Source organism: Mesocricetus auratus, unplaced genomic scaffold (assembly GCF_017639785.1).
Source record: "Mesocricetus auratus isolate SY011 unplaced genomic scaffold, BCM_Maur_2.0 Super-Scaffold_15014, whole genome shotgun sequence".
In the NCBI taxonomy this organism is placed as follows: Eukaryota; Metazoa; Chordata; class Mammalia; order Rodentia; family Cricetidae; genus Mesocricetus; species Mesocricetus auratus.
The window spans coordinates 18,057,708-18,076,564 of NW_024429186.1; the positions used below are offsets into that span (position 1 = coordinate 18,057,708).

The 18,857-nt window shown below is 47.5% G+C and overlaps 1 protein-coding gene across 7 annotated transcripts in view; it reads right to left on the minus strand.

Moving 5' to 3' along the window:
• The window catches only part of Dglucy (D-glutamate cyclase), an 82,467-nt gene extending 66,228 nt beyond the window's left edge, over positions 1 to 16,239 (minus strand). For 3 of the 7 annotated variants that reach the window (XM_005068406.4, XM_013112249.3, XM_021226199.2), the window contains exon 1: positions 13,544 to 13,767. The gene's annotated coding sequence lies outside the window, so the exon portion shown is untranslated. Of the gene's footprint in view, positions 1 to 3,924; positions 4,065 to 13,543; positions 13,768 to 16,095 lie in introns of those variants that run through there. The other 4 variants (XM_013112250.3, XM_013112247.3, XM_040742626.1 and 1 more) reach the window with 4 other exon arrangements.
• Between the last annotated feature and the right edge of the window lie 2,618 nt (positions 16,240 to 18,857).

Genomic DNA, 18,857 nt, shown 5'->3' on the forward strand with positions numbered 1-18,857 from the left:
ACTCGCTGTAGAACAGTGGCATTCTGTCTGTCTATCACTGTGCTTAGTTGCCCCGTTTTGTGTAAAGCAGCAAATTCCTCTGAGCTATTCCCCCCTGCATGTAGGTACTAAGGCAGAAGTATCCTCATCTCATTTGTGGTACTACATAACTACCACCTGTCCAGCACAGCCATGAGGAACAAGATGACAAATAATTTAATTGTGCTAATAAAAAGCTATGGCCTTTGAACCTACTGAATTCAATTAGGAGCACACAGACTTATCAAAACCCTAACAGTGGGGAGGGTTAGGAAGATAACGCAGTTGTAACTTGCTTGCCTGTTAAGTATGAGATCCCCAAAGTCCACATACAAAAAGCTGAGTGTGCTGGCGCATGCTTGTAATCCCAGCACTGGGAAGGTGGAGTCAGGATTTATTGGCCAGCCAGCCAGAGTCCCTGGTCACAATGAGAGACCCTGTCACAAACCTTCAGGATGGGACTGGCTAGATGGCTCAGCAAGCAAAGGTCCCTGCCATCAAGCTGACAACCCGAGTTTGACCCCTAGGGACCCACATGTTGAAAAAAAAAAGCCATCTCCCGAAAGCCATCTCTGACTTCCTCACATGTGCAATGGCACATGCACACAGATAAATAAATCAAAGATGTAACAAAAATCCTTCTGGGCAGTCTCATTGGACTGCCACACATCACATGTCACATCGAAAACACCAGAAATGTGTTATCTAGAAGTTCTGGAAGGCAGGAGCTCTAAATAGAAGAGTCAGCAGAACCGCACACCCTCTGAAGGATTCTGGGACATTCTTTTTCTGACCTGTTCTCACTTCGGTATCTTGTAAACTTATATTTTCTAACTATTAGTGATAAATGAACATGCAATTGACTTTCATGGATTTATTTTATGTCAAAAATTTTTCTACTATGAATTTTAATAACTTAGTTGTAGATTCTTCTATGGGGGTGACAGAAATGACCACTGGTAGCTCTTGCTTACATTGTCTTTGCAAATAACAATTTCAAAGACATAGAATATTTATTTCACTGCAGCTACACATAGAGAGACTCCATGGGTCCTGTGACCATCCCTTAACCAAAAAATCATAGTCCTGGGGTTGAGGGTACAGCTCAGGGGTAGAACACTTGCATAGCATGCGGAAAGCCCTGGGTTCAATCTCCACCACTGGGTAGAGAGTGGAGGGAGAGGACCGCATGTTAATGAGACAGGAAAGTGTTATTTTGATTGACCACGTAGGTCTGAAATATAGACTGACAGTCCCACCGGGAATGGGAAAGGACAACCTTAAAACCTTCTTAGTTGTCCCTGTTTGGATTTCAGGCCACTCAGTTGATCCACAATGATCTTATCTCAAGAGTCTTCTTGTTATTTTATCAACAAGCACTTTTTTTCTGTGCAGAAAGAAAAGACAAGGAATAGAAGAAACACAAAGGTGTGGGTCTGTGGGGGTGGAGGTGAGAGATGAGAGTGATCCCTGAGCCAGGACAGCCTGAGGCCACCGAAGCACAGACAAAATCAAATACACAGATATAAATCTAAGAAAACATGCGAAATCCTATTATGGAGACCTTTACTAAAAAACTTAAAGAAGAACAAATGCAGACGAAGTTCTGTTTATGACAGAAGGACTTGGTATCACAAACACTCCACTTTTCTTTAAATTGGCGCATGCATTCTGAGCTTTCACAACCAAAGTCCTAGCAAGTACGTGTGTGTGTGCGCGCGCGCGCACGTGCGCGTGTGTGTACGCGCTGGCGCACTGTATATGTGTGTCTGTGTGTTTATTCACATATGTATGCAGGCCAGAGAACAATGTTGAGTATTATCTCTCAGCCCCAGTCACTTTTTTTATTGAGGCAGGGCCTCTCTCTCTCTCTCTCTCTCTCTCTCTCTCTCTCCTCTCCCCCTGGCCTGGTGCTCACCACCTCCTCAGTACTGGGATTATATGTACCCTATGAGTTCTGGGACTTGAACTTAGGTACTCATGCTTTCCCAGCAAACACTTTACCAACAGAGCAATCTTCCCAACTTGGAATTTAATTTTGAGATGGGATCTTGCTATTGTCAGGCTGTCCTTAAACTCATGGACGTGGACAATTCTCTTTCTTCAACTTCTTGAGTAGGGAAGACTGCAGGTGTATGCCACTATGCCTGGAAGAGTAAATGGCTGGGAAATGTCATGTCACTTCTAAATGAAAACAAAACCCCAGATGTATGTGTTAGGAGACACACCCTCAGCTAGACCTCAAGATTTGTAGAACCACAGTGATTAAGAATGAGCAATATAAACTCCCACCACTCAAAAAAAGCAAATGAATAACTCAATTAAACCATGGGCAAGGGACTTAAATAAATCTTTCTCCAAAAGGAATTATAAATCAATGAGCTATCGCAAGAGACTGGTGCTACAGGCCATTGCAGAGTGCAAATCAAAGTACAAGGATATAATTGGGAGTCTATTGAGAGAAACAAAAGCAAAAGCAGAGACGCTAGTTGGGCTGAGATTTAGAGAAAGGTAGACCTCTGAGCATCCCTGCTGTGAATGGGTCAAATGGCCCTTCCTCAAAAACTAAACAAGGAATGACCATGTATCCGACAAGCTCATTTCAGGTATGTGCCCCAAAGGAGGGCGAGCAGGAAATTCACTGTGTTTCTATGCTCGTGTGTTCTTAGCAGCATCATTCAGTATGGCTCAAAGGCATAAGTAACCAAATAATACTGATAGATGACAAATAAGCAAATATACTTATAATATTATATACTTATATATTTATAATGCAATGCTACTCAAAAAGGAGTGAAATTCTTGCACATGCCGTAATATAGACGTGTCATGAAGACATTATGAAAGCCACTGCAAAGTGAAGCCAGATTAAGACAAAAGGCTTAAGATTTCATTTTAAGTGAAGTATCGGAGTGAGTTAAATTCACAAAGACAGTAAGTGTAACAGAGCAGGGGTCCCCAGTATCTGGTAAAGGGACAGGGATGAGTTAAGGGAGATTTTCTGTCAGGGATGAGGAAAAAGTTCTGGAGGGGGATAATGGTGTTGTTGCAAAATACTATGGCTAGCTCAATTACTCTGAACTTTATACTGAAAACTGTTAATGTGTATGATCGGTAGCTGCCAGGTTACAAAGCAGCTGGGATCTCTGCTGTGAAATCTGGTGTCAATATTCATGTGCTGAGAGGCTACAAATGTAGATGACTTCTAAAGAGGAAGAGGAGGAAGAGATAGCTAGATAACATGCATGGGCCACTTCTTCAGCCTGCTCTGTAAGAAAATAACATTCTTGGGGCTGGGGAGATGAGTTCGCTGGTAAACTACTTGCCTGAGTCCGACCCCCAGCACCCATGTAAAAATCTGGGCATGGTAGCAATCCCAGAGCAGGGAGGTTGAGACAAGAGGATCCCTGGGACTCAATGGCCAGCTGTTGGTGTGTCACAGGTCCTGGTGGCAGACACTGTCTCAAAATACGAGGTAGACTACCTCTGAGGAACTATACCTGAGGTTGACCTGGCTTCCATGAACACCTGTACATGCATATGCATAAGTGTGTGCATGTGTGTGAGCACACACAGACACAGGTACACACACACTTGTGAAAACACTTGTACACACAAATAAAATTAATTTAAAAAAAAGAAAAAGAGACACTCCTCAATCTCTTCAGTCCCAGCTAACCTTCTGGAAAATGGGAAAAGGAGAGCGGGGACAAGAGCTCATCTTTCTGCCCGGAGCCAGTTAACCAACTGAACCAAGAACTAGGAAATCACACTTCAGGATTGCAAAAGTCTAATCCCCTGTCCCTGCCTGGCTCCCAGTGCATGCAGAGAAGGACAGCATAGTGGGAGACAGGACAGAACCAGGAGGCTTTCTTCCCCGGCTCCCCCTCCCCCAGCAGTGCCTACCCGTACTCAAACAGCAGCCACTGGAGACAGCAGGAGGGCCAGATGGATCAGCCCCACCCGTCCCCTCAGCTCAACATGTCCAGGGTAGAGGCCAAGAGGCTACAGCGCAAGCCAGGCTGGGGGAGGGCAGAGGGTAAGAAATGAGCCAGGAGACATGGCAAGGACAGAGTCCAGATTCCGGGGCGTGACTTGCCGAGGCTTCTGGCTCTGCTTGACAGCCCTTGGAGTTTTCAGAAAAAGAACCTGGATACAAATGAGTGTCACAGAGTCATCTTGCCTGAGGGACTCCAGTCAAGCCACCTTGAGTAAAAGATTGTTCAACTACCAGAGGCCAACCCTAGAAATTTCTATTCCTGTCTGCAAATAGATGCTAGAGTCGATAGTCTCAAGAAGGGACACTCTCACTGATGTCCCCCTCTGAGAGCAATGGTAAGGGAAGTGTCCTGGAGAGCACTGTCCAGCATCCTCTGGTTGATGAAGGGACTCATTCTTCAGCAAACCCTACAAGGTTCCTTGTCACACTTTTGCATTAGACTACTCTGTGAGTGACAGCAGCATGCCATTTCCTTCCCATTCCATCACCCAATGCAACTGGACTTTATCACAGTCTCCTATCTGTCTCTATGTCAAATGCTGTATGCATTTGCACTTGTCATTAGTAACCAGTGGATAGATTAAGAAAAACAAACATACCCGACAAAGAAGAATACACACCAGCTAACTTTGTAACCTGGACCGTGTTCGTCAGCGCAATTCCAAAAGTGTTTAGCTAGAAAAGGCTTGGGTGTATCTTTGGGGAGGGCCACAAGTCAACCCACTACAATAGGAAGAAATAGATGGCTCCCCAAAGATACACCCAAGACTGAGTTCCTGGTCCCTGTGAACATGACCTTCTATGGAAAAGGGGTGTTTGTAGATACAATTGCATGAAGACTCTTGAAATGAGATTCCTGTGGGCCAACCGAGTGGCCCCAAGTCCAGTGGCAAGACCTATGAAGGAAGAGTTGACAAAGAGTAGGAGAAACAGAATGGGTGACCCATGAAAGAGGAGGAGAGGTGGGAGTGAGGCCCTAAGTCAGGACAGCAAGGACAGTCTGGAGTCACCAAAGCCAGGACAGGCAAAAAAGAATGCTCCAGAAGTCTGCAGAGGGTGTGTGGTTCTTCTGACTCAGATTTAGAGCCTTCTAGAATGTCTAGCTGACACACTTCTGGTATTTGTGGTGTGACATGTGATGCATGGCAGCCCAAAGAAGCTGCTACATGTTCAGAAGGTTTTAAAACTTACTTGTGTGTGTGTGTGTGTGTGTGTGTGTGTGTGTGTGTGTACACCTGTGTACTTGCCACAGTACATGTGTGTAAGTCAGAGGTAGCTGGTTTTCTCTTTCCACCATGTAGGTCCTAGGGATCAAACTCAGGTTTTCAGGCTTGGTGGCAGGCACCTTAGCTCTCTGCCAACCCCACCCAAAAGGTTTAAGACTGTCCTTTCTCATGCCTGGTGGGCCTGTTATTTCAGACCTAGACGATCAATCAAAATAACCTTCCTGATGAACATGATGAGTGCTGGGGATTGAACCCAGGGCCTCCCACATGGTAAGCAAGTGTTCTACCACTGAGCTGTACCCTCAGCCCCAGGGCTATGTTTTGTTAAGAGATGGTCACATGACCCCTAGAGTCACTCTGTGTGTAGCTTTAGGGAAATAATATTCCATGTCTTTGAGATTGTTATCTGCAAAAAAATGAGGTAAACAGGGGCCACCAGTGGTCATTTCTATTATCCTATGGATATAGCTGGCCTGAGGAAGAAGCCAACAGAAAAAAAATGCCTAGCCTGAAAAGGGAAAGGCAGGTCTTGATTCATCCCACACTCCACAAACAGGTATGCCTAGAGATGTGTTTCCGATAGTACATTCCCCTGTATGGCTTAAATCACACTGAGACAGAAATTCTGCCATTCCAGAGAGCAGGTCCAACAGTAACTAAACTTCAAGTCTGATAACCAAAACCAACTTTCTCCTGATGATGAAGGCATCTAGAAAGCATGGAGAGTTGTTCCTGGTCAACCATACCACAGTCGGAGCAAGGTATAGGCAAGGCCTCTGCAGCACCTTTGCTGGACCTGTGGAAGGAGCCCCAGCAGCCCCACCGCTGAGGAAAGCCACACCGTCCAACAGCAAGCCTAATGCTTACCAATTAGCTGCCCCACAGAGCCTATCTCACACTTCCAGTCCTAAGTCCTGCTGAACCATCAACACCATAGACGGAAGGCAATGATACCATGAATGGGGATCTCAGGGAGAAGAGGCATGGGGAGGAGGTGGTACTCTCTGCTAGCTGGTGTGTTGCTCTAAAAGAATACTTAAAGCCAAGTGATGCTCTGCTTGAAAGTCAGAAGCAGCCAAGTGTGGTGGCCCATGCCTACAATTCCAGTACTTGGGAGGTAGAGGCAGGAGGGTTAAGAAAGAGCTCGGTGGCTGGGTGTTGGTGGCGCACGTCTTTAATCCCAGCACTCGGAGGCAGAGGCAGGCAGATCTCTGTGAGTTCGAGGCTACCCTGGTCTATAGAGCAAGTTCCAGGACAGGCTCCAAAACAATACAGAGAAACCCTGTCAAACAAAACAAAACAAAAAACAAAAAAAAAAAAGAAAGAAAGAAAGAGCTCAGTGTCATCCTCAGCTACAAAGCAAGTTCTAGTCCAGGTAGACTGTAGGAGATCCTGTCTCAAAAAACAAAAACAAAAAATGAAATAAAACAAAAATGTTGGAGAGAGAGAGACAGACAGAGAGACAGACAGACAGAGACAGAGAGTCTCGAGTAGCTGTGGTACCAGGGAAGTGGTGCCTAAGTTGAGTTTTGACAGAACTTAGCACTAGGAGAAGAGTTGGCATCCCAAGTGGTGGACACCATGTCAGTAGTGATGCAGGGCTGGGAAGGCTGATGAGACTGATCAGAAGTTATGGTTAAAGTAATGCAAACTTTGCTGGTGCAATGTTTTGGATCTGAGTGTCTCCCATAGGTTCCCAGAGCTTTTGAATCTCTGGTCCCTAGCTGGTGACACTCTTTCAGGATATTGTGGCATCTTTAGGAGACAGGGTCTGGATGGAAAATGGGTCAATGGAAGTAGATAGTCTTTGAAGGTTCAATCTATTTCCAGTTTGAGTGTAGCATCCTGTTACCTGATTGCTGCCACGGTGTGATTAGTTGCCTCATTCTCCCACCTCCATGGACTAAGCTGTTCCTGATACCATGTTTCGCCCATCATGATGGACCAAATTTCCCTGAACCTGTGAGCTCACACAAACATTTCCCCCGGAGCTGCCCCTGTCAGTTATTTTGTAACAACAAGGAGGAAAGTGTCTTACACCAGCGGGAGGACTCTGGGAGCATAGAGAAGTAGGAAGATGTGAGCAGCCGACCGACCTCGGTGCAATGCTCCAGCCGCTCGCCACCTGGATTAAAAGTGAAGATGGTCCCTTACCACTCTTGTGTGACTTGTCCAAAGCAATCAGGATGTTCCCAATGGCAGAGGAGTGAAAGGAAGCAAGGGTTCAAGGCACTGGAAAAGGCAGACTCCGCAGGTGTGAGATCTGAAACTGGCAACGGGCACTCACAAAAAGAAAGGACTTAAGAAGGGCAAATGTTGGAAGAAAATGACGATGAGTCTGGCTTCCATGAGCTAAACAGGAGGAGCCCATGTGACATCCCCATGCAGAGGTCCTCAGAGGCTGGGCATTGAGCATCAGATTCCAGGGAGGTAATCTGCATGGAGGAGGGAAAGCTCTACTGTGTGGTAGAGCAGGGAGCAGAGCAGAAGTCAGGAAGGGCAGTGGGCAGGCAGAGTCTCGTGGGTGAGACAAACACGAATCTCTGTAAAGGAAATGGGAACTACGTCTATCCAGACAGAGTGGAAGTCTCCAGAGCAATGCCACTGTGAGGCAAGGGCCATGATATGTGACAATACTTAGTGCCAGAAAGATGCGATCACAGCAAAGAACAGCTTCAAGTGACCTGGAGTCTGGCTCTGGTTAATGACGTCGGCACAGGTGGGTAGGTCAGGGAGACAGAAACCAGATGAGAATGGGAGATAGAGGGTTGAGTGGGGAGGCAGTGTAGATTTTCAAGAAGCTTGGTTGTGAAGGAAAAGAGGGTGATCGAAGCTCAGGAGGGAAGAGAGACAGCGTAAAACACAAGCACATGGCTTTTTTTCAGACAGAGAAGAGAGTTTGAGTTAGACAGCAGTGAGTGTACTGCTAACGCATAGGCTCAGGGCATGGGAGAGGGAGAGGGAGGGAGAGAGGGAAAGCGAAAGAGAGGGAGGGGGAGGGGAAGGGAGGGAGGGAGGGAGAGGGAGAGGGAGGGAGAGAGAGACAAGGCAGCCACGGGCAGGATCACACCCATCCCTAGCATGAGAAAGATAGAAAGAGAAAAGAAGTTGGGGTGACTGTCAGTGTGGGCCTGGCACCTCATACTTCCTACAGCTTCAGTGCTGTTCAGGTATGTCAATGGTCAGGATCTATTCTGTGCTAATGACAATGAAGTCTGAGAAAGGAGTGAGGAGAAAAAGAACAATCAGGAGGAGGTGGCGATGCCTAGGGACAGGGAACTGTCTAGGGACAACTGGAAGGGTTTCTAGGCAGCCTTGGGGACCAGACTGTTAAGAGTCCACAGAACTCAAGGTATAGCAAGTTCTTCCAGCATTGTTAGCGCCCCTGGGGAAGGAGCAGGGCAGAGGCGGTCCAGATGCTGGGCTCAACTGGATGGGTTTGGATACAAGGGTAAGTAGACAAGAGTGGGTAGCAGGGGCTGCAGGACAGAGAAGAAAAGTGGCCACCCCAGTCACATGACACCCTCGCCTTCATTGAACAGGCCACAGTCATTCTGTATACGAGATAGATTCTGTCTTCAACAAAGAAAGTGGCCCCCTGAAGATGAGGTAATAATGGTAACAGCTGGGGTGTGACGGACCAGAAACAAGGTTCAAATTCAGCCCCACTATTATTACTTCTGAGATTAACCTTTTTTATCTATAAAATATGAAAAACTCATGCTTTGCAGAGCTTATCAGGGTGAAATGAGAGGATTAAGATGTATGTCTCTGAAAAGCTCTATTAGGCCCAAGGCCCACAATTCAATATCTTAACTACACATTTAATATGTGTCTGGTGCATAGTTGGTGCTCAGTAAATATATTTCCTTCATTCTATTTTAACACTATTAGTCAAAGCAGAGTCCCTGAGCTAAGCTCTCCTGAGATGTTTGTGTTCATTTCCAGTCAGTTCTGGACAATAGTGAGACCAGAACACTGATGATTCATCCCTTCATAGTCTTTCACTGAGCCAAGTTAAGCCTTTTCTTGACTTACTGATTTCAGGTAAGTATGGAGAATGAACCCTAGAATTACAGAGGATCAGGCCCTCATTACTGCCCATACCACTAAGAGACAGGCGAGCTGGTACACATCAGCTTTCTGTGACTGTAACAAATACCCAGGCGTTTCAGAGGGGTTGTCTTTGGGCCTGAGTAGGGACAGAACATCACGTCAGGAGTATACAACAGAAAAAGCACTTCCCTCATAGCAGATGGGAAACAAAGAACGCGAGAAGTGTTAAGATCCAACTATTCCCTTCAAAGGGATGCCTTCAGTGACCTAACTGCCTCCCACGGGGCCCTATCTCTTCAAGCTTCCATCATTTCCTGCTGTCATCACAGACCTGTGACCAAGACTTTGACATGTGGGCCATTGGGGGGCACCTTTATAACCAGAGCACCTCACTTGTTGAAGCTTGAAGAGAATCCCTGGTGAGATGTGGAGAAGTTCCCTCTTCAACAGAGACAAAGATGGACCCCAAGGCAGCAGAGAGGGTACTCTTTCTTCACCAGACACCTGAGATCCAGGATCACAAAGGACAGAGTCTCTCTAGAGACAAAGGAAGTTGTTACGGAGCCAGTGCTACTGTTTCTGGGACATCTGGGACAGAGAACACAGGCTGAACAACTGTGGACAGCCTGACCAGCCTGTAGGAGGTAATCTCACTGCTGTTAGAAGCGTTCACCCCAAACACTAGAGCCCAGAGTTCTAAAGAAAAGCCTGGAGCTAAGACAGACCTCCAGCAGGCAAGAAGCAGAGGCCAGGTGGGTTAATAACTTCAAATTCAACTCCAAGGGACACATCTATAGGGAGATGGAACTCGGAACTCTTCCCCTCTTTCTTTTAGAAGGAGAACCCCTAAGATTTATGTGGGCATCTTTAACTGGTACAGCTGCTCAGACTCTCCTGTGGTGGACATGTGCCCAGGTATTGGCCAATGGGATATGAAAGGATTGTCCATCTTCAGGAGGCTGTCTGCTCCTATTCCCTCCTCTTCTTACAGGCAGGGACAGAAGGAAAAAGAGTGACCAGGGATCCGGAAGGTGGAAGGAACATGGCCCCCGGATGGCCCGGAGGACCAGCGTTGCTACCCTCCCCTGCACTGCCAGCTACCTCTTAACCCTTAGGTGAAAGGTGAATCGTCTTCTATCCCCTCTGAGAAAACCCCGTTTTAAGAACTTTGGAGCCGGGCATTGGTGGGGCACACCTTTAATACCAGCACTCGGGAGGCAGAGGCAGGCAGATCTCTGTGAGTTCTAGGCCAGCTGGTCTACAGAGCAAGTTCCAGGGAAGCCTCCAAAACAATACAGAGAAACCCTGTCTCAGAAAAAACAACAACAACAACAAAAAACAAACAAACAAACAAAAACCTTTGGGTTACAGCTTAGTCTATACCTGTCTTAGTCCCTCCTCTAATATCGTCTTTCCCCAAAGTACAGATGAAGTTAGCGCTGAACAGTATTTACTGAAAGCCTACCCTGTGCCAGGCATTGTTCTAAATATTTCACACATGCTATATCATTTGATCCACACCTACCTCCCAAATGGGGGCTTTTTCTTATTTTACAGCAAAGGGGATGTGCACAGAGAGATGCCATACTCCAACTGAAGACTCACCATTATTGGGTGACCAAACCTGACACCTAACCCGTGTACCTTGGAATAAGATGGCATCCTCATCCACTGTGTTTCAGAGCATCTCTTTGTGCAGGTCCACGCAGTCAGAAAGACACAGTTCAGAGACAGCAAGAGGGTTCTGCAGGTAAAGGCACTTGCCAACTAAGCCTACTACTCAGTCCAATCCCAGAACATACAGAAAGGTACACGGAGAGGACCAGCTCCACAAAGTTGTCCCCTGACCTCCACAAACACATGGCACATGTATGCACACCTACAACGAATTAAGCTAAAAATTTTTTAGCTGGGCAGTGGTGGCACACCACAGCACTTGGGAGGCAGAGGCAGGCAGATCGCTGTGAATTTGAGACCAGCCTGGTCTATAAGAGCTAGTTCCAGGACAGCCTCCAAAGCCACAGAGAAACCCTGTCTTGAAAAACAAAAACAAAACAAAACAAACAAAAATTTTAAAACGCTCTCAGTTTTCCAGAGACCTGTGCCTGGATGTTAACCACTGCAAGTCATTTAGTGTCTCTGTAAGTTATGTGAGAAGGACCGAGCTACTGGCCTCGTGGAAGGATAAAATGGATTTACGAATGTTGAAGAAAAGCTTTGAAAGCTATAAAGCGAGACACGAGGGATAAGCCGCCTTAAGGCAGGCTGGAAAATCCTTAAAACCCAAATAACAAAATGCACTCGATTTTTTAAAATGCAAATACCATCTAGCAATTTGGCAGATACCCTAGAAAGGCTGTGAAATCTGTCAAGGAGAGGGGTACATTTGGCTTTGTACATCTGTCATCCTTAACTGAAGGTGGGAGATGCAATTGAAATTAACTGGAAGGGTTCAGACCTATGTACCTGGTGGGTGCTTGCATGTGCACAGCACGAGCGCGCGTGCGCACGCACACACACACACACACACACACACACACACACACACACACACACGCAGATTCTCAATAGAAAAGAATCCTTATTAGAACGTCCAGGAACAGCAGAGACCTGCCATATCCATGGGAACATGGCAGGTGCAGAAACAGGTGTGACACAAGGGATTTAAAAGTTCCCGATTCAAGTGAGCCCAGGAGCCCTGTGTTGGCAGATCTTTCAGACACGCCTGTGAAATTCTCCAAATTCCTCATTTGCTCATATGTACACATCATGCCAGGTCAAGAGGCACCAGCTGACCTCCTGGAATTCAGTTCCCAAGCCAGAAGAAACAGCTGATTCTTTTAGGTTGTGACTATGTGGGTCACTAGTGAAGGTTTGGTTCCCAGGGCAACAGTGTTCAGGGTGGGGCCTTTGGGAGGGCATCATGTGGGCTCTGACCTCATCAGTGGGCTTTTGGGAGGGGGTGGAAACCACAGAAAGTGGGGTCACTTTGGAGGAAGCCGGTAGTTGAGGGATGCTCAGGAGGGGAACTTTTGTTTTTAGCCCCTCCCTCTCTTTCTCTCTTTGCTTCCTGGCTGCTATGAGTTGAGCTGCTTTCTCTCTTTGCTTCCTGGCTGCTATGAGTTGAGCTGCTTTCCTCCATCACGTGCTTCAGTCAGGTCAAAGGACTATGGACTGAATGAAACCTCTGAAATCAGACGCCCAAATTAACTTGTCTTCCTTAAGTCTCGTCTCAAGTGTCTTGTCATAACAATGGAAAGATAATACAAACACTCTTCACCTTAAATATGTACAGGCCTAGTTTAGCTTTCAGTTAATTCCGCCCTGGCTGTCTTTCTGCCTCAGTTTCCCTCTGTCCTTCTAGCAGAGGCTGTTCTCCTTCTGTTTCTTGCTCCTGGCTTTAGTTCCCTATCCTTTGACAGAAGTCCCTCCCCTCCATGCCAGTTATTGGAGGCACACAGCTCCCTGTCACTGTAATCTCCACTTGCTGTCCTCCCTAGCACAGGGGTGGTTTTTCCATACATGCTCATGAAGTCAAGTGGATGACTGCCACATCTAGGTTAGTCACCCAGAAAGGAAGAAGACAGCAGACAGGCACGGACATCCCGTGACTCTCCAAAGTCCCAGGGCTCTCTGCCTCCCTCACTGCCTACACACGGGTTTGAAGCATGCTGCCAAGTCAGCCTTGGCTCCCCCGATGGGGACAGAAGCAAGCTGACTCTCAGTGTGGCTTTGTCTCACCTGCAGCTCCCATTCCCCAAAGGCAGAGAGGGAGGGACCTCTGAGCCCTATGCTTATCTGGCCAACAATCCTAGGTCTGTATTGGCCTGGACCGTCCTCCCCTCGTGCCACACCTGAAGTCACTGCCATGAGCTTTGTTCTCTCCTCCCTCCCTAGCAGGTTCTGGCCCAAAGTTGGCAGATGCCCAAAGCCAATGATTTCAGTTCCCCTTCTTTTCCCTCACGTGCTCTTGGGGTTCTCAAAGACGGGAAGATGCCTTGAAAGGCTATCCCAGGAAGGAGGAGAATCATTCCCACAACTCATGGTCCCAGGTGTCATGAGCTAAGACTTGACTTTCCAAGGGGAGGCCCAGATGGATTCCAGCAGAAAGACTGTTAATTGATTTTGGCCTGCAGCCCCCTGGAGCAGTGTCCATAAACCCTTGGACTCCTGGGGAGGGTAGGAAGGGGTGTGTGGTCATTGCCTAGGGCAGAGAACTATGTTGTGTTCCCTGCTGACTTACTGTTGGTTTGAGCCGTCTGGACTAGAGTGACACACAATTCTTCCCTTTGTTTCCTCAGCCTTGCAGAATGAGCTTCCTTCTGGAAGGCATAAAGATCCCTTTTCTTCAACTCACAGGAGCGTCAGGGGCTGCCTGCTGCCGATGCCACTGCCACACTGGCTTGTTCTGTCCAGCTCAGGCTCCGTCTACATGCCCAGGCCAGCCCCAGGCACCACTGCTACAGCTTCGCTCCTCCAGCCAATGCTTGCAAGGCCTGTACTGGGGTGGTGGCTTTCATGGCAGAATGCCAGCCACGGTTCTTAAAGCCACAGAGTTGCTGGTGGCTGGAAGAACCCTCCAAGGGCAGTTCCCTTTGCAGGAGTTCCCTGCCTTCCCTAGGCATCAGGGAAGCATAAAGCAGGGACATGGCCACCATCACCCACAAGAATGAAAAATCCTGACGTAGCAGGGTAGCAGCCCCAGAAATTCTAATGCCACGGACCTTGGGGCACATGCTGTATGCACTGAGGAGTTTCACAGCTACCAGGGTGATTCCAATGTGAAGCCAGACTCTGGCATTGCCATCTGTGCTGTCCCAATGTCAGACGGCACTGAGTCATTTGGGGAACAGGTGAGAATGCAGGACCCAATCTAGGAGGCAGGCTCCTACAGATCATGGCTACTGGGCCTGGGGCTGTGTTGGGTTGGACAGGGCTGGGTGTGAAACCTGGGTGAGTTGCTCTCCAGCGTTCAGTGTTCTACTCACTCACCTGAGGCTTAACTGAGATAACAGGAGCACAATGCTAGGCCATTCATCTCTAGCACTTGGAAAGTGCTCAAATAGCAGGGACTGCAATTTTGTTTTGTTTTGGTTTGTTTGTTTTTGTTTGTTTGTTTTTGGATGCCTCCTGCAAGGGAAGAACAGGCTCTGCTCTCTCTTGGTTCAAAGCTATGAGGACTTCCCTTCAGACCCAGCATTAATCCTAACGATGCAAGGCTCTTCAGCAGATGGTCCCAGCCTGCCCAGCGGCTTTGCCTTCACTATCTCTCTTGAGCCTCATATCCTGCCCCAGCACAAGTCATACGCTAAAGCGCATTGCAGGTCCTTTCAGTGCCAGACTTGGCGTGTCTCTTCCTGGGTCCTGTTTCCACTCTTTTCCTCTGTCTGGTTAACTTCTCCTCCTCCTGGGGGGTTGGCACAGGTGGTGTCCCTTGCCCTTTGTTATGTTAAGACAGTGAGAAGATACATCTGTACCCCCTAAACAGACTATCACTGGATGACGACTCAGCTGGCACCTTGGTCTTAGCCTTCCAAGTCTCTAGAACTGTGAGAAATAAATTTCTGCTGTTTACAAGCCATCCAGCTTGTGGTATTTTGTCATAGTAACCTGAATAAACAAAGACAAAGGCATCGTGTCAAGTGGAATTAGCTAGTGAAATAAGGAGACAGAGTTAGAATGCTACCTGTAATGAGGTAGCTGTATCAGGCAAAAGTCAGTGGGACAAAGTAAACCAGTGGACAGCAGGAGGTGGATAAGGAAAATGCTGAGTTACCACTTAATGGGCACAGAGCTTCAGGTGGGGAGGATGGAAGGGTCTGGAAGTGGAGGTGGTGATGGTTGTAAAAGACTATGGATGAACCTAATGCCACTAAGCCGCCATCATCTGAAAACATTTGATTAGATACCTAACTTGTAAGAACACTCCCAACCTGTACCTCTCAGGAGAAGACAATTTGCAAAAAGCAAATATCCGAGGCCTGAGGCATGCCCTTTCCATTTGTGTCCAGGCCCAAAGATGAGATTCAGAAACCCAGAAAGCAAAACTGTGTGGCTGACCAGAGAGGCAAAGAATGCCAAGCATTTGTAGTTGGATTCTTTGGGGCATGCGATGGAGGCAAAAGTGCTGAGAGAGAAAAATAGCTCAACACTCAGTGTCAGGATACACTCTGCAAGAGAAGCAATTGCTGAAGTCCAAAGAGTGCAGAGGGACAAGCAAACTCGTCTAGAAGTGTCCCTGGAAAAGATGGATAAGCATTGAAATTTGGTAACAGCTGCATGCTCTCCATTTAAAGGCGATTAGAAGGACTCAATGGGTGATAGGAATTCAAGACTTTTTTTTTCTCTCAAGGGTGTTTCTCAACCTAATGAGATAGGAACCTTCTAGAAGCAGTCATCTTTGCCTCTGGTGTTCTGGGCTGAAAGTTTGCTTCCCTCCAAATTCCTATGTTGAAATCTTCACTAATATTCAATGCAATGGGATCTGGGGGAAGTTCTTAGGGTTAGATGAGGTCATGAGGGCAAGCCCTTCTCTGCCGGTGTTAGTACCTTTATGAGATGAAATAGCAGAGAGCTTCCCTTCTCTGCCATATGAACACCGCCACCACCACCAGGCCTGCTGCCTACTACATACCGCGACCTTCCCCTGTCTCCAGGCTTTCCCAACTAGCAGTCAATACCTCCAGTGATAGTGCAACTGTAGGACCAAAGCAGAGGGCAGGGCAGGGCTTCCTGTACCCGCCCTGTAAACCTTCCTGCTTTCCCGGTGCCTGCTGGCACCTGCCAGCCACTCACCCCTACATGCTAGCCCCACTTTCCTCTGGGACTTGTAGAATGGCTAAGCAGCAGCGTGTCCCCGGTCCTGGGAATACAGCAGCTCTTGAGTCCCTTCTGATGTCAGAGCCGAGGAGATAGTGGTTCCTGCTGGAACAGCATCCACCCGCTGGGGTGTTTGTACAAGTAAGCTTGTATGCAAGGGACCCAGAGTTTGCCATGTTCAAAAGTTCCCTTCTTAGCCACAAATAGTGCCACTGTCACAGTGGCACTTCCTGTTTTTCACAAATTAGTCATAGTAAAAACAGAAGGAGGCAAGAGGCTGGCGGTTACTGAGTCTGGCTGCTGCCGGAGAATGCTGAGTTCTACATGCTGCAGGGCAGGCAGAGACCTGAACTAGGCAGGGGGCAGCCAGCTTCCTTCTGTACCGGCCGCTTCTGGCCGGGTGCCGCGGGCTCAGCCTGCTTAGTCTATTTCCTGACCGCCCTTTGCTCTCTGCCTCTTCCCCCAGCTCTCCACGGCCTCCACGCCACTCATCCCCAAATGGCGTTTCGCTTGTATCATTTATTTGCTTCAGATCCCTCAGTGGCCTTTGTGCTGACCACAGAGTCAAGTCCGAAGACTCAGCCAGCCCTTCCTCCAGGGACTCTGGCCATGTCTGCACAAGCTCGCTTCCCAGGGCCAAGGCTAGGGTGAGCCTCATACAAAATGTAAGAGGGCACCAAACAGTTCAGTAACCACACGTAATACGGCTAAGTTTTTAAAAGTCAAAGCTCATACAAAAAGTCCCATGGTGATCCTGTAACAAAATTAGCATTATCTGCTCCCTTCATCTACCCTCCTGGCTGGTCTAGCCTGGACTTCCTTCTCAGATGGTACAAACTCCTCTCATACACCTTGACCCCGTGACCTCCTAAGCCCCCCCCCACCCAGGTCCCGGACCTTGCTCACACAGACCTTTCTGTCTCTTGGCTCCATTCATTTCATAGCGTTTCTTGCCTTTCCTCTCTGGGTTTCTGATTCATGGTGTCCTTTGAGGGCTTCCGAAGTCTTTTAGAAGTAGCAGAGAGGTTGGGGTGTGACTCAGTAACAGAATAGATGGTTAGCCTGATTCCCTGCACAGCAAGGGAGAAAAAGGAAAACAAGGGAGGAAGAAAGAATGGCTAGAAATAGCAGATGTCTGGGATGGGGGAGGGTCAGCAGGGGACATGGGATGGAGGGGGAGGGAGCTGGGATTGATATGTAAAATAAGATGTGTAAATTTAAATAGAAATTTACAAATAAATTTTTAAAAAGACATAGTGGATGTCAGGGTTGGGGTGGAGTGCTTGCTTACCATGCATGAAGCCCAGCATTTGACTCTCACCACCACATAAACTGTGTCTGGTAGTGCACACATGCAATCCAAGCTCCGGGGAGGTAGAGGTAGGAGGAGAAGAAGTTCGAGCTCATCCTTTGCTATATAGTGAACTTGAAGTCAATATGGGCTCTCGTCTCAAAATAATCAAATACCAGATGCATACTTCCTGACAGAGGCTTGCCCTGGCCTCCCTGTGTGAAGTTGCTCCCTGGACTCTGTCACCCTGACCCCAAAGAGACTTCTCTTGTCCCTGCTTCAGTTTCTGATGGCCCTTACTACCATCAGATGTGCGTTTCGATTTCTTATTAGCTGCTGTCCATCTCTCCAGTTGGAATCTGAGCTTCTGTATTTCCATGGCTGAGTTCTAGAATCTACAAGCTCAGGAAAACAGTTGTCAAGCTGAATTTCTTCAAGACAATTCTTAGGTACAATCTCAGTCTAGAAAAGGCAAGTGGAGGACCAGTGAGATAGCTCAGCAGGTAATGGCATTGCCACCAAGACTGAAAACCTGAGTCCAGTCCCAGGACAGCACCCTGGCATATGTGTGTACACATATATATGTAAAATGCATAAGCAAGTGTAATTAAAATAATTTTAAAATAAAGTTCTTGATGAGTATCATATAATTTAAACGTACAAAAGTATGTGATTACTTAGGCTGTCAACTGAAGACATTTGTTTGTGTTATATTTTGAGACAGGGTCTCACTATGTAGCCATTGGCTGGTCTGTACCTCACTATGTAGGCCAGGGTGGCCTTGAAATCCCAGAGATTGTTTTGCCCCTGTTTTATGAATGCTGCTATTAGAGATGTGTGCTGCTGTATCTGGACTCATTTTGGTTTGGTTGGATGTCAAAATATGAAAACTGATGCTATGTATACTTATGGCCAACAAACGCCATCATTCACTTTGAATTTTTGTCTTCCTCCCTCCCTTCCTCCCTCCCTCCCTTCCTTCCTTCCTCCCTCCCTCCCTCCCTTCCTTCCTTCCTTCCTTCCTTCCTTCCTTCCTCCCTCCCCTCTTTCTGTGTGTGTTCCCATTTTGGGCAGGGAGTACGGAGGACAGCCTCTTGAGTGCCATTCCTCGAATGTCATTCACGTTATTTATAAAGACAGGGTGTCTCAGTTGGGTGTGGTAAAGCACATTTGTAATCCCAGCACTTGGGGAGCAGAGGCAGGTGGATCTCTGTAAGTTCAAGGTCAGCTTGGTCCACACAGTAAGTTCTAGATCACCTAAGGCTACAGAGTGAGACCCAGTCTCAAGAACAAGAACAAAAGAAAGTCTCTCACTGGTCTAAGACTCACATGTTAGGCAAGACTGGCTGTCCAGCCAGCTCAGGGTCTGTTCCCCTCTGCCTGTCCAGAGCTGGGATTATAGACACAGCCACACACAGCTTTTTATGTGGACGCTGGAGATCCAAAC